The sequence below is a fragment of the Biomphalaria glabrata genome, chromosome 5, assembly GCF_947242115.1.
Source record: "Biomphalaria glabrata chromosome 5, xgBioGlab47.1, whole genome shotgun sequence".
Lineage (NCBI taxonomy): Eukaryota > Metazoa > Mollusca > Gastropoda > Planorbidae > Biomphalaria > Biomphalaria glabrata.
The window spans coordinates 32,825,579-32,840,481 of NC_074715.1; the positions used below are offsets into that span (position 1 = coordinate 32,825,579).

The 14,903-nt window shown below is 35.0% G+C and overlaps 1 protein-coding gene across 5 annotated transcripts in view; it reads right to left on the minus strand.

Annotated features, from left to right (window-relative positions):
* The window catches only part of LOC106062914 (excitatory amino acid transporter 3-like), a 28,236-nt gene extending 18,132 nt beyond the window's left edge, over nucleotides 1–10,104 (minus strand). Inside the window, exon 1 of one of the 5 annotated variants that reach the window (XM_056031141.1) lies at nucleotides 9,964–10,104. The gene's annotated coding sequence lies outside the window, so the exon portion shown is untranslated. The other 4 variants (XM_056031137.1, XM_056031136.1, XM_056031138.1 and 1 more) reach the window with 4 other exon arrangements.
* Between the last annotated feature and the right edge of the window lie 4,799 nt (nucleotides 10,105–14,903).

The following is a 14,903-nucleotide window of genomic DNA, read 5'->3' on the forward strand; positions in this document are numbered from 1 at the left end:
TTTTTTATCTTGTTTGGTATCTCGAACCAGCGAAAGAAATGTACTTGAATGAAGTTGTGGTCACCACTCTAAATTGAAAGAAACAATATATAAGTATACAATCCAAATCCTAACTTGCCCCCTCAGTCTATTAGGTCTAGTTTGGGAATGATTTTTACTATTACCCCTTTTTTTACAATTCTTATTATTAGCTTGCAAATTATTCATGGCCAAAACCTGGAACCTGGTCATGGATCTCGAAAACGGCTCTATTAACGATTTCTTAGAAATGTGACAGTTTTTGCATATCTTTGGGGGAAATACTAGCTAATTGGCCACAATGGGAAAACTCATTATAATGTTTTCAAAATATTATCATCTTAAAATTTACTTTGGTCTGGAGATCTAGACGATCTTTCTTGAACACGTATCAGTGGAACATTTTGCAAACCGTATTATGTGGAAATTTTTCTATAGTGCAGACTACTGTCTTGTTATGTTTCTAAGTTCTAAGCCTGGATCAGTATCACTAGACCAGAATCTTATATACCATGTCTTTAACTCGAGCATTCTAGTCTGGATTACTGTCTTGTTATGTTTTTACGACTAGGTCACCAAACTAGAATCTTTGATACCAGATCTCCAACTCGATCCAGTAACTAGTAGCCTATAAAGTCTTGTAATGTTACCATATCTGGATCTATAGCATGAAACTAGAATTGTATATACTCTGAATAGATTGATACATTTTTTTTTTCGGAAAGGGAGGAGGGGGTGGGACTGGGAACTGGGAATTTAGGCGGGGTAAAAAAAATCCTTTTTTTATCTACCATTTATTAGTTCTTAAACAGAAGTAATCACTCTTACATTAAGTCTTAAGATTCATAACAATGATTTTTTTTTGTTGTAAATTTTAGTTTTATTTTTTTAAACTTTTTTTTATGCTACTTGGGTTTTCTTTTTGTTTTGTTTTTTATGTTGTCCTTTGTCCGAGTTTTACTTTCTTTTTACTTGACTGTCCTAGTAGCGCTGCATAAAGAATAACAAACCTATGGGGAAGTAAACAAACAAGTGTTGGGTCACTAAAGCTTTAGTTTCTAAAACAACTGTTCCAACAACTGAACTATTCAATTCAGATTTGTTTTGAAAAAAAAAACATTTTGTTTTTTTCAGCAAAGATTGATGGCTCCTCAAGATTTAATAGATTTTTTTTTAAAGGAGGGTGTTTGGGAATGTGACAAAAGTAATTAAGCAAGTGTCCTCACATATTTAGAGATTCTCATACTGGAGACCTGGGTTCGAATCTCGGTGAAGACTGGGATTTCGAATTTCGGGATTTTTAGGGCGCCTCTGAGTTCACTCAACTCAACGGGTACCTAACCTTAGTCTGGGAAAGTAAAAGTGGTTGGTCGTTGTGCTTGCCACATGACACCCTGCTCGTTTACCGTTGGCCAAAAAAAAACAAACAGATAACCTTAACATCATCTGCCCCATAGATCGCTTGCATACATGGCGGAAAACCTCAAATTCGAAAGCTTTTTGGTGCATCCGGTGTACAAAAAGTTCAATAAACTTTCCGTGCACGTGTAAGCACTGCAGAATCAAATTTCTATTTGTTACTTTTATTTAGTTTTCAATTTTTTGAAGTTCAATTTAGCGTCCTTGACATTATTGAGTTGATCGTGAAAATGTCCAATAGTGTTAATGTAGTACACTGTAGTACAAAGTCTATGGTGTAGTACATAGGTAGTCTATGGTGTAGTAGGCCTACATATTATATGGTGCAGTACATAGTCTATAATGTAGTACATAGTCTATAATGTAGTACATAGTCTATGGTGTAGTATGTTATGACATGATTAGGAATTAGTTATTTGTTTCGGGAATAGGGAAAAGTTTTACTTAGCGACGATGACGTTAAGTTGGTTAAAAAACAAGAACGCTCTAAGTGACGCTACAAAGAAGACGCTTCGTGTAGAGCAGTAGAATAGATATACGGATTTACGGACATAGCTGACATCGGACGATTCCCTTTTTGATTATTAAATATATTTGTAGAACAACATCAGCGTCGACTACATATTTTGATTGTTTCGGTCTTTCGCCGGTGTTATTGAAGTAGTTTGAGTTCAGTATCACTTCCAGTCAGACGTAGATCTACACTAGTTATATTTCAAAGAATCAACACCGCGCTGAAGCCTTAACAGTTTACATAGTCTATAGTGTAGTACATAGTCTATAATGTAGTACATAGTCTATGGTGTAGTGCAGTGATGCCCAAAGTACGGCCCGCGGGCCAGAACCGGCCCGCGACGTGGTTCCATCCGGCCCGCCGAAACGTCGTCACAAAAAGTAGAAAATCCTCCCCCCTTCAAAAAAAGTTGAAAATGTATCTTTATCTTCGTTAGGGCTCTCGCTTTTTCTCTGATGGATTAGTATCATGACGTTTAACGAGTGTGCGTTTATGAGTTTATGTAATGGAACTCTGAATGTAGAGTCTACCAGAAAAAGTGAATGGATCTTTTTGAGGAACACAAGTCAATATAATTGTTTTATAAAGAAACTCTGATTGTTTCAGAAACAACAACATATAGAGCGGCATTATAAAACAAATATAAAGACCTTCTTGGTTTGAGCCGCGTATAAAAGATTGATTAAACTACGCCTAGAGATTGGAGGGTCGATGGGAATATTTACCAAAAAGAGACAAGAAAATAAGTTGGTGATAAAGTTAACTAAAATGTTGCTCACATTTTAAGTAGAGAAATGAAGCCATTTTTAGATGCGTAAAAAATGATATACTTTAGTAATGATATACTTTAAATATCCCATTAAATTAATGTAAGTAGATCCAATAGTTTTAAATCGTTTCAGGTGAATTTTTATTTCATTTTTTTTTTTACCTTTTGTTGATGTGGCCCGCGACACGCGTGTCGAAAGTTAAAATGGCCCGCAGGTCGAATTAGGTTGAGCATCACTGGTGTAGTGCATAGTCTATAATGTAGTGCGTAGTCTATAATGTAGTGCATAGTATATAATGTAGTGCATAGTATATGGTGTAGTTAAGTGTAGTAGGCCTATGTAGTCTATGGTGTAGTACATAGTCTATGATGTAGTACGTAGTCTATGGTGTAATACATAGTCTATGGTGTAGTACGTAGTCTATGGTGTAGTACATAGTCTATGGTGTAGTTAAGTGTAGTACGTAGTCTATGGTGTAGTACATAGTCTATGGTGTAGTTAAGTGTAGTACGTAGTCTATGGTGTAGTACATAGTCTATGGTGTAGTACATAGTCTATAGTGTAGTACATAGTCTATGGTGTAGTGCATAGTCTATAATGTAGTGCATAGTCTATAATGTAGTACATAGTCTATAATGTAGTACATAGTCTATGGTGTAGTTAAGTGTAGTACGTAGTCTATGGTGTAGTACATAATCTATAATGTAGTACATAGTCTATGGTGTAGTTAAGTGTAGTACGTAGTCTATGGTGTAGTACATAGTCTATGGTGTAGTACATAGTCTATGGTGTAGTACGTAGCCTATGGTGTAGTACATAGTCTATGGTGTAGTACTCCTTGGAACGGAAAAAAACAACAAAAATTGCCAAATGTGCAAAGCGTAAATAAAAAAAAAATTTCCCTGTAATTTGATTCTATATCTAGATGCTTCGTGCTTTTACTGAGAATGCTAAATAATTCAGGTGAAGTAATTAAAAGTCAAAATCTACTAAATGAGAAAAGTTTGTTTTAGACTCTTTTGAGCTCGGTGTTCAATCTCTGATCGTGGCTTTGTTACTTAGTGAAAGTAATTTAAAGTGCACTTAATTGCTATTGTATTGATTCATTTTATAATTTCAGTTTAAATTATTACAATTTCTTCCACAATTCCAAAATCTCCGGCTACGTTCCGTGTTGTTTTATCAAATTTAACGTTTGAAAATACAGACTCAATACCAGCATCACAATTTCTGAATTAGTCAAGAGATCTATAACTAGACTACATGTTTACTCATTTTCTTTTTGAATTTTTAAAACCTGTCATAAAATATTCCGAGTAAACCAAATCCAAATGTCAAATGAGAAAAGCAGTCCAGCATCTATTAGAAGTAAAACAAATGCTTTAGTCTAGGAATTGGCAAATTACGATCCGCCGGCCACATGCGGCCCGCCGAGGTGTTTTATGCGGTCCGCGCACAGCTACAGAAATCAGATGAATCCACAAATTATACATATAAAAATGCAAATATATTAAAAATAAATAATTTTAAAAATCTATATAAATTATTGAAACTTCTGATTAATTTTACTTATCATGAAGAGGCTACAGAAACATTGTCTCTTCTAAAACGTTTAAAGTAATCGAAGATTTTCCTTATGCTCAATATTTCGAAACATTCAGTCAAAGACACAAACTCAGGCCAGTATTTATTCAAAGCTATGAAGAACTGTGTTGAAAGCGTTGGGTTGGCCTGGAACAAGATGGCAAGTGTAACAACTGATTAAGCCCATGCTTTGACTGAGAAAAACTGTCTTTTAATAAATTAAAGAACAATATCCCAACCATAAATTCTAAACAGGAAAGTTTCCCCAAAGCTTCATTGAATATCAGACATATTATTAAGACAATTATTTCAGTGATAAAGTTTACTAAGGACCCTTATCACAGGCAGATCCGACAAATACTTGAAAATTTGGAAAAAAAAACTATGTTTGGTACGGTACCACATTTGTATCCGCTGGCTAGAGCAAGTATTGAGAAGAATATTTTTTCATCGGAACTATTGCAATGGGTTGCTTGTACATGAAATGTATGTGCATGTTAAATCGTTTCAAATAAAGCTTTCCCATTTCTCCAGGCAAGCAAGTGAAAACAGGTTTTGTCATTTTCCTTTAATCAAAGTTGAATTCTAATGTAAACTGATTGACGTGTTTAACATGCTATTTTATCGAGCGCTAACACTGACCGAAACTCCGCAAGACTTAAATACATCTACCAAGATGACTTCACTCTTGTTCAAAGAAACTTTCACATATATCAAATCGAAAGACAGATGGCAAGGAGTTTTCCTCAAGCCTTTACTAAATATAATGATAACTATAATTATGTGCAAATGAAAACAAATCGTCAAGTCAAACTGCTATAGAATATTGTAAAATGTTTCGGATGTTCTTTCAGAGTTGAAGATAATTTACTTCCTAGTGCAAACCTCCCGCAGGACGACGGGGGATGGGAGCCGGCAGGGTTTAAACCTGGGACCATGGGCGTAGCCAGAATTTTTTTTCGGGGAGGGTTTTGGGGGGGGGGATCCCCCCGACCTCCCCCCCCCCGCGAAAAAAAAAATATATATGTGTGTGTGTGTGTGTGTGTACATAATTAATCTTTATTACATTCTGACCCTTTCGGCAGACGTTTATTGTTTATTGTAGACTCCCCACCCTTGCTAGCAAGGGGGTCTGGGGGAGCTCGCAGCGCTCCCCCAGCGCGGGGCGAAGCCCCGCCGCCGAGCACTATTTCTGGTATTGAAAGCCAACAAAATGCATATTCTGAGGTATCTACAGTGCATTATCTTGCTATTAAAAAGTTTTATTTCAAAAACCTAATGTGCTATTCTTACTGACTTTGACCCTCTCGCGCCGTTCGGCGCATTTTCCGGCAAGCTGTTTCCGCAACTCTTATTTTGCGTAATTCATTTTGTCGGAAAACATGTCCCGCAAAACCTCATGCGACGCTCTGTCACAACCTTACTAAGGATTCGACTCCCAGTTCGGCATATGATTTCTTTGATTTAGACCCGATCTCTATGACTGACTCCTAAAATCTGTCTTAGCCATCTTTGTTGCGACACATTTAATGATTTTCAATTTCGGCAGAAGACTATTCATACTTAATTAATGGAGCCCAAGCCACTGGTAGAAATTTGTAACCTTTCTTGACTACGCTCTTGGAATTACATGCCTGTATTTTGCTTTAGATTTTATATTGAAAAGGAAAGTTTTTTCGTCAAATCATCTGTTGAGGGGTTTTAAACTAAAAAATCTCTGGGTTTTTTTTTTGTTTTGTTTTTAATTCAAAACCCCATTTAGCTACGATCATAGAATTTGGTGACTGTAGTTTGCTTTAAAATAATATTGAAGAGAGAGGTTTTCAATTCTAAACGCTCTGTAGGGGAATTTTAAACTCAAAACCATCTGGAGGGGTTTTAAACTTTAAAGAAAAAGCCATCTGGAGGAGGGGGATTTAAACTCAAAACCCCCTTGGCTACGCCCATAGATTTTATAGTGTGTAATTTGCTTTTTTTTTATATTGAAGAGGTACTTTTTAGCTTCAAACCCCAACTGGAAGAGGGAGGGGGGTTAAACTCAAAACCCCTTTGGCTACGCTCATAGAATTTTGAGTGTGTAATTTGCTTTTTTTATATTGAAGATGGGGTTATCGTAAATTTTGGATGGGGTTTTAAAATCAAAATCTTCCTGAACTGTGCTGTTGGAATTTGGGGATTGTTGTTTGCATTTTTTTTTGTTTTGTTTTATAGAAGAGGGGGATTTAACTGCAAAAACCTCTGGTAGGGGTTTAAAATTCAAAACCCCCTGTAGGGGGTTTTAAACTCAAAGCCCCCCTGGTAGAGAGATTTGTATCTCAAAACTCCCTGATAGGGGTTTTTTAAATCTCAAAACCCCCTGGTAGGGGGATTTAAACTCAAAACCCCTTGGTAGAGGGTTTTTAACTCAAAACTGCCTCGGCTGTGCTGTGGTAAGTGATGATTTAGTATTAAAATCTCACCTAAAATAAACAAAATGAAAGCAAATATCAGTCACTTTATTCCGTCGGGGGGGGGGATTTCATTTCGGGGGGGGTTTGAACCCCAAGAACCCCCCCCCCCCCTGGCTACGCCCATGCCTGGGACCATCGATAAATCCGAACGACCAGGCAGCCAGCCTATAATAAAGCGCACATGGTCTGACATGAACTATATTTAGCCAATTTAAATTTATTAGAATAATAGCTTAGATGAGTATATCCTTATTAGCTTTATTTCAGTGGAAGCACTGCAAGTTTAATTGCTTCCTAGCAGAAGTTAATTGATTTGAAGGTGTAAAAAACTGGCTAAAATTTGGCTATTCAAAATTCAGAGGGGTGCAGGTACATGATCAGCCATTAATTCCTAAGGATAGTCTACTACAATTGTACTTCAGTCCTCAGTAAAAGCACTACTTGTTCAGTTGCTACTTAGATTTTAATTGATCTGATAGTGGAAAAAAATAGCTAGAATTTGGCTGCTCGGAATCCATGGAAGTGCTTGTGCACCACCTTGCACCACCCTGCGGGCGCCCATGATCGTGAATTAAAAAGCTTACTTTTATAGAAACAGCCATGACTGTAATAACTTTGTTAGAAGGCCTACTAAACTAGATAATTGGACCTTATGATGTTCCGTTATAGGGGAACTAATTCATCATTTCATATTCCTGTCACTCTAATTATTATAGCTCAAGCCCGCCATAGACAGACATATTACTGGCGTTAGTAGGCCTACTTTGCTGCCCCAGCACGTTTATTAAGACAGCGTAGACATGTCGCTTAGAAGTTAGCCAGTACACGGGAGACGCGGGGGGCTGCGTGTCCAGTGCTACCTATCCTATAAATAATCATTGTAGATTTGTAATAATTTTTTTATGAAACAAATTTAACTAATGAATGTCATGATGTTCTTTACTATGTCAGCAGTTTCGAGAGTAACATTAACTTATAAATAAAAAAAAAAAAAAGATTCAATACTCTTAGCCTATATGTTCTAATAGCCACGAATAAAAAACACAGACAAACGTCTAATGAAGACATTAGGATAAACAATATAAAACCATTATTAATTTATAACAACAAATTGATTTGTTTAAAATGTAGGCTATCAGTTTATACTTATCGCATGGAAATGCTGAGTATTTTCCTACACTATTTCCTGGGTGTTGACAGACACTTTGTAACATTTCTTTACTAGTCGCGAACAACAAAACAAAAAGCAAAACAACTTTTGTTAAAGTAGGTCAATATGTGTATAGGTGTCAATATATATATAGGCCTATACGTCTGTGTGTTTTGTTTGCTTTTATTCTACACACACACACAAAACTTGGTTCTAACTATTTACTCTTACTCTAGGTTTAAGAGAGCAATCATGTTTATTTACGTTAGAACTACTTATAAGAGATTATTGCACTCTATAAATCATGGGCCACGCCTGTCTAGAACTTAGGTCCTGGTAGGGCCTATCGAGTCCATTGCGTTAGTGCAAGTGTAAATAAATTAAATTTTTAAAAATGCGAGGATGGAAATGAGGTGTAGCAAAGATTAGTGAATCAAAGTTGACTTGAAGAAAATGGCGGGTTGAAAAATAACTATTTCGTTTTAGCTTTGTCAGATCATTGTACAATAGACAGATGGAAGGTTATATGGTGTAGTGAGATTCTGATTCTGCAGAGAATTATAAGTAAACCGAAGAGAAACAAACACAATATAAAATATACAATATTCATATTTTTAAGAGTCACATTCTGACATTTGGTTTCCACAAACAATAAGAAATATTTTAAAGTGACATTTCGTAAAGCTCATCTTCTATTAACTATGTTGTGTTGGTCTACTTATGAGTCTACAAAGACACCTATGGCTTCCTTATCCTATCTCCAATAAATACGAATGAATAAATAGGTCTACATTTTCTCATACTAAACTAATTACAATAATTGATTTTTTTTGGTCGGACGACAGTCTCGTTAAGTTTTATTTTATTCCGGTTGCAATCTTTTAGTTATGTTGTTGTTTTGTAAAACCTCAAAAATAAGTCCACACTGTTGCTGTATTAGGATAATCTATTAACCGTAGAGCTTATATTTGATTCAAGAAATATGGTTTCTGTATAAGTCAGTTTTGTCTGGATGGTAGGTAACCTACGTGTAGCGCTAGCTTGTATAGATGTAGGCCTATATCTACTTTAGCCTGAACAAGACCAAAAAAAAAAAAAGTGTTTATATAAAGAATCTCGTAGAAAATCAAACAACTAAATAAAATGCTGGACCTAAATTTGCTGGATCATAACTAGGCCGAATTTAAGTGCTACTTAAAAACGGGCTACCTAGTCGTGTGCATGCGCTTTGAAGTTCAAACTGTCGTTAGGATGGTAGCAAGTTCGAATCCCGTGCAGGACTAGGACGTAATTATCTTCATGTCTATACCAATGAACAAACACTAGCCCTACTATATATGGATTAGTATTGTAACTTACATGAGAGTGTCAACAAAACCAAATTATCCATAGAATGTAAACTGTAGATATCCATCGAATGTTGATTGTATCTCTAGATAAAGCTGTGAATTAAATTGTGACGAAAACTGCCTATCGCTTTGTATCTAGGTCCTGGCTTAATCTGTTATCAGTCATACGCACCTAATGAGTTCTTGTCCATCCTACAACAAGACTCAGGAAACAACCTCAGTGAAAAAATGCGAATATTAAAAGTCAATTTACGACTCGAATTGTATTTATTTATTTTGGAGGTATACAAAAAAAAAAGAAAGGTTTGAGAATCCTACAAGTAAAGCCCTGTTAGCGTCTTGCCTATTGGTCTAAGGAGAGACGTGGTGGCGAATGTAGCAGAAACTACAGGTTCTGACAGCGTCAAGAAAAACGTAGAACAAATATTTTTAAGTTATTTTTTTCACTCCACGAAAATACAGTTGTAACGAGGCGATGACTAACCTTTTTTTTGAAAGTCTTGAGCTTGGGAACAATGACATGCCCTGCTCATTACTATCCCTATGTTTTGTGGTGCTGACAACTAGATTACACTCATCAATAATGGTAGGTCATACAACAAGCGTATGTCCAAATTCAAAGAAAATATACACACAAATACACATTGAGTCTTAGTGACTACGCTATTTTCTTCTAGATAATGATATTCAAACACGCATCCTTGTTTACCTTCTCTTCACACTGGGCCTTTACATACCGCAGTCTAGTCAGCCAACATTTGACCTCAACGAATTCTAATGTAATATTAAACCGTGACTTTGTCAATGGCGCGTGTGAGAGAAAGATGCAACAATGAACAGATGTCTCAAAAGGTTCGGAGAGCAGAATATCCAAGTTGCACTGATCCTCAGGATGTTAGGCCAAAACACTTAAACAAAAAACCATTGTCCCAGAGCTACTCAAATAGAGTCTACGTTTTTATGTTTACGTATATATCAAGGGATATACCAGAGTTCATAAATACAACTATTAGGGGCTATGAATCTTGTTATTAATATTTCCTGTTGCTTTATAAAGACTCCAAACATGTCAGCCCTGTTACTCTATAGAGACTAGACTCTACTACTACTGTTCGCTCCAACGTGCCTTGTGGATGTTCTTTTCAGCATCGTTGTGTTCATTATGTAGACATGTATTAGTATTATTTTATTGTTTAGGCTTTTTAAAAGTCTAATTTTTATTACATAGGGCCTACTGTCTTCATGCTTTAGAAAAATTAGCAAAGAAACTCAGATTAGACCCAATCTTATCTTATCTTATCTTATATAATACAGACGTTACTTCAAAAAAGAAGATGATTACGTCCTACGCGTCATGCATTTAGTCATGCATATTAACCAATGACTTAAATTCTGCCAAGTCACTGGTTTTCCTGGCTAGCTCAGGCAATCCATTCCATGCTCTAATAGCACTAGGGAAGAAGGAGTATTTGTACAAATTTGTCCTAGCATATGGGACGAGGAATGTGCCTTTATCTTTGTGTCTTTCAGAGTATTTTATTAAATTTTGTTTTTGTATTTGAAGATTATGGTTCAGTGTTTTATGTATTATTGCTACTTTACTTTTGAGCCTTCTGTCCTGAAGGCTTTCTAAATTTAGTGATTTTACTAAAGGTGTTACTCTAGTCAAATGTGAATATTCGTTTGTTATGAATCGCACTGCTCTATTTTGTGTCTGTTCTAGTTTCTTAATGTTTTCTTGAGTTGAGGGGTCCCAAACAGAGGATGCATATTCTATTATTGGCCTAACCAAGGTTAAATAACATTTTAGTTTTATGTTCTTATTTGATTTATAGAAATTTCTTTTAATAAATCCTAATGCTTTGTTTGATTTTTTTGTAGTTTCATCAATATGTGGATTCCATGACAGTTTTTCATTTATTATAACACCTAGGTATTTTGCGTTTTTAGTCTGTGTTACTAGTTTGCCATGAATAAGATAAGTGGAATTAATTTGTTTTAGTTTTTTTGTTACTCTTAACAACTGACATTTTTCTGGGTGGAAAGACATGCTCCAATTTGATTCCCATTTCTGTAATTCATCTAATTCTCTTTGTAAAATATCTGTGTCTTGTGTTGTTTTTATTGTTCTATATATTATACAATCGTCTGCAAATAATCTGACTTTTGTTCCTGAAGTAATGCAATTTGGTAAATCATTTATGTAAATTAAAAATAGTAGTGGACCCAAGACTGTTCCTTGAGGTACACCTGAGTTTACTGTTATCTGTGTTGATTTAGAGCCATTTATTATTACAGTTTGTTCTCTCCCTATCAGAAAGTCTTTAATCCACTGATGCAGTGGACCATTAATGCCGAAATATTTTAATTTTTTAAGCAAACTATGGTGGTGAACTTTGTCAAAAGCCTTAGAAAAATCTAGTAAGATAGCATGGCTGCCTGGTCGTGCGGTTTGCACGCTGGACTGTCGTTCAGATTTATCGATGGTCCCGGGTTCAAACCCTGCCCGCTCCCATCCCCCGTCGTCCTGCGGGAGGTTTGGACTAGGAAGTAATTATCTTCAACTCTGAAGGAACATCCGAAACATGTAAAACATTTTTTTTTACATCTATTTGTTCACTATTATCTAAACCTTTTGAAAAATCATCAATTAGTCCTATTAGTTGTGTTTCACATGATCTATATTTCCTAAAGCCATGTTGGTATGGTGTGAGAACATTATGTTTGTCTAAGTGGTTTATGATGTTGCTACATATTATGTGTTCTAGGATTTTACATGTGATGCTGGTAAGTGATACTGGTCTGTAGTTTCCTGGGTCAGATTTTTCTCCTTTTTTAAATAGGGGGGTGACATTAGCTTCTTTCCAGTCCTTTGGTACTCTGCCCTGGTTAAGTGAAGCCTGAAAGAGTATTTTGAACACTGGGGCTAGCTCATTACTTAGTTCTTTGAGTAATCTAGCTGGAATACCATCAGGTCCAGAAGCTTTATTTGGTTTGGTGTTGGCTAATAGTTTTTGAATTCCATTTTCTTGTACTACTATATCTTCTATGTTGTCTACTTGGTTCAAATTCAGTAATATGTCTTTGTCTCCTGGGGCTGAGAATGCTGATGCAAAGTATTTGTTTAGAATGTTTGCTTTAGTTTCATTATCATTATGTATTATGTTATGTTCATCTTTTAATGGCGCTACGCCTGTTGTTTCCATTTTCTTAGACTTAATGTATGACCATAGGTTTTTGTTGTTGTCTTTAGATATTACATTGTTTATGTATTCACTCTGCAGCTGTCTGCTTACTTTTTGGGTTAAGTGTTTAATTTTTATATACTTTTTGTAAACTCTTTCTGCATTAGTTTCTTTAAATTTTCTATATAGGTTTTCCTTCTGTTTACAAAGCTTCTTTAGTCTATTATTAAACCAGCATTTATTTATTTTGTTTGATGTGTATTTAGTTGGTATTTGATTTTCTATAATGCTTTTAAGATGGTTTTTAATGAAATTCCAGAGGTCATCGACTGGTTGGTTAATGTCTTTTTCTAATAAGAATGTTTGTTGAAAGTTTAATGCAGCTTGGTGTAGTTGTGTTAGGTTACATTTATTCCAGAGTAAGATTTTTCTTTTGGGTTTTGTATTGGCTACTGCTTTTATCTGACTGTGTATTTTTATGATCTCATGGTCTGATAGACCAGGGATAATATCATAATCAACTACTAATCCAGGTCTGTTGGTTAAGAAGAGATCTAATGTGTTGTTTAATCTAGTTGGCTTTTTAATGATTTGATCTAAACTTAGGTTGTGTAAAGTTTCTATGAAAAGCTCATTTATGTCCTTAAGGTTTTGGTGTTTATCTATGGTTAGTGTTTTCCAATTTATATCAGGTAGGTTGAAATCACCCATAATCCAAAAAACTGCATTTTTATTTGTCTCTTTAAGTGTCGTAATCTGATTACATAGTTCCTGCATGTATTCTAAACTAGAATTTGGTGGTCTGTAAATGCTGCCTATTATTAGGGATGTTGAGGTGGTATTAATTTTACAAAATGTTGATTCTATATTTTTTGAGTTAGGTAAGGTAATTTCTTCTGCTATAAGAGTGTTTTTTATTGCTAAAAGAACTCCTCCATGATTATCAGCCCTATCTTTTCTAAAAATTTCATAATTACTATTAAAAATTTCTGCATTATAAATTTCAGGATGTAGCCAAGTTTCTGTGCCTACAATTATGTCGATCTAACAATAAAAATGTTTTGGAAATAATACCATAAAAGTTATAATGTAGGCCTATTCATCTCCTGTATATAATTTAATGTAAACAAATATTAACAATATGTTACCAACTAGTGAACCATTTGTCCGTGAACCAGTAGTCAGTGAACCATTTGTCGTGTGACCACTGTCGTTGAACCAGCTGTCGATGAACAAGTTGTCGGTGAACGATGTGTCGGAAGAACGAATTGTCGTGAATGATTTGTCGGTGAATGAATTGTCTGTAAACTATTGTAGTGTTCCCAGTGGACAGGTTTGTCAAGCAATCTGATCTACGTCCTTAACAAACTTTTGAATGTGGCGTTAGGTCCTTAAATATATTAGTTTAAAAACATTTGGTAGGCTTACTGATCAGGCAGAGCAAAAATAATAACTTATGGTAGCAGGCAATGAATAGATAATAATCTATGGTGGCAGACATTGAATAGTTAATAATAGGCCAATGTAGTGAATGGCAGGACAAAATGTAAACAAAAACATTAACATTTTCTTGTCTGAAAAGAAGACTGTTGGGTCTTAACATTAAAGTGTATACACATCTCACCCACACACACACACACATTGAAATACACAAATATTTTCCTGTGATGTTTTTTTGTTAATTTTAATTCGCCATTTTGACAACAGCAAATTAGACCTGAGAAAAAAAAATTGCTAATGATCTTCACCTTTATCTTAATCTGTCGGACTGTTGATCGTCCTTCTCCATTCCTCTCTTATCTTTTGCTTTGGACAGAATCTTCCTCAATAGCAGACCCGTCCAATCCTTTATGTTGTCTTACAATCAAGGAACTGCACATTTACAGCCATATATATATATATATATATATATATATATATATATATATATATATATGGCTCCTTTTGTCTCGAAACGCAATGGATGCGCCCAAATGAGTCACTGGTTTTGGCTTAATCTTGAGACGGGGCAGAATCTGGTGTAGCTATATATCTATATATCTATATATCTATATATATATATATATATATATATATATATATATATATATATATATATATATATATATATATATATATATGTAAAACAATTATTTCCTTTTTCTATAAAACTATATAAGTCCTATTGCCACCTATTATAGAATCTGTACTATATATTTTTTTTTAAGAATTCGGGTATCAGCACGAGGACAACATTATAAAGTGCTTAAGTATTCATTCCTTGTTCGTTTAGTGAGCTGTAAATAAAGACTACTTGCCCTGTAGAACTCATGAACTACGATACAAAACAATAATATCTACAGATCTAGTAAAGTAGTGAATAATGTGGTTTTAGTAAGGTCTCTTAAACGTCTCGTAAAGCTTCTATTGTTTTTGTGTCAAGTTCAGATATCAACAACTAAAAGAAGTACAGACAAATGCAAAA